Source organism: Maniola jurtina, chromosome 5 (assembly GCF_905333055.1).
Source record: "Maniola jurtina chromosome 5, ilManJurt1.1, whole genome shotgun sequence".
Taxonomy (NCBI): domain Eukaryota; kingdom Metazoa; phylum Arthropoda; class Insecta; order Lepidoptera; family Nymphalidae; genus Maniola; species Maniola jurtina.
The window spans coordinates 9,496,767-9,498,338 of NC_060033.1; positions in this window are offsets into that span (position 1 = coordinate 9,496,767).

Below are 1,572 nucleotides of genomic sequence, written 5' to 3' on the forward strand. Positions count from 1 at the left end.
GAATTAAAGAGACGTCGCCGGAATTTGTTCACACGACAAATCACTAAGCAGCTCAGACATTTTATTTCTAGGCGCTTAATGCCCTAAACATCCTTTTACTGAAGTAATAAGAAGGAGTGCTAAGAATACACGCAATTTAAAAGGTACTTATAAGGTAGACGTAGGTAGGTCTACTCGTAATTCATTACAGGTTTTTCTGAACAAACTGCTCCTGAAAAAATCGGTTCATCGACTTTTGGGATAATCACGAACATAGGTAGGTACAAACGAGCATTACACATAATTGGACTACGAGCCTTCTCTGAACAAAAACAACAGAATAACGTTTTTTGGGTACAGGTAATCAGTACCTATATACCTACCAAAAATATATTTTTTACGCCCATTTTAGATCAACTATCTAGAAAAAAAATATACCCCCTTTCTCTACAAAGGCCTGAGCGCTTACTCGAAACTTCTCCAGGCAAAATAATATGTTAGCCTCCAAAATCAAAGAAAGTAATAATTGTATTGATTACTATTATTTTGCTCTAAATTATTATGAGAAGATCTTAGACCGAAGTTTTAATTTGCGCCGAGCCTGACGATTTTAAGATGGGATTTTTAGGGTTCCGTACCTCAAAAGGAAAATCGGAACCCTTATAGGATCACTTTATAGGGTATCACCTATAGGGTACCTACTTCCCATTGATCTCTATCATGAAATCAGGTAGGTCTAGCACAAGTAAAGGAATACATCTGAAAACCATGAATTTATGGTAATATCATTAAAAAAAATTAAAATGTGTTTAAATTTTCAAAGTAAGATAACTATACCAAGTGGGATATCATATAAAAGAGTTTTACCTGTACATTCTAAAACAGATTTTTATTTATTTTTATGCATAATAGTTTTTTATTTATCGTGCAAAATGACGAAAAAAATACCCGAGTACGGAACCCTCGGTGCACAAGTCCGACTCGCACTTGGCCGGTTTTTGTGTAACGGGATGGTCAAAAACCATCTCCTTTATTTCACGTAGAACAACTATTGTTTCTTTACGTCAGTGACTTTACTGTATTTTAATGACGAAAATGACAATCTATACATATAATAAAATTGTAGAAAAGTGGTGTCTGTACAATGGAAATATATAAAAAAAAGTAGCAGGGGTTGTTATTATATCGATGTCGAACCCGAAATTATAATTAATTTTTTTTTGTCTGTTTGTCTGTTTGTCTGTGTGTTTGTGCACGCTAATATCAGAAACGGCTTATTCGATTTAGATACGGTTTTCACTAATATATTGTAGTATGCTTCACTTAACATTTAGTGTTTATTTCATGTCAATCGGTTCATAAATAAAAAAGTTATGTCAATTTAAACGGTATATGTAATTCAAAATATGCTACCCGAAAAGTCACTATTCCACGCGAACGAAGTCGCGGGCACAGCTAGTAATATTAATAAAATCAAAAGATGTACGTCGTGAAGTAATGTTAGGTTGGCTGAAAATTTCAGGAAAAGTGTCTCGTGCTCGTAAACAATGTAAAGAAGAGACGCCATTATAAAAGCGCGGGAAAACCAACCAC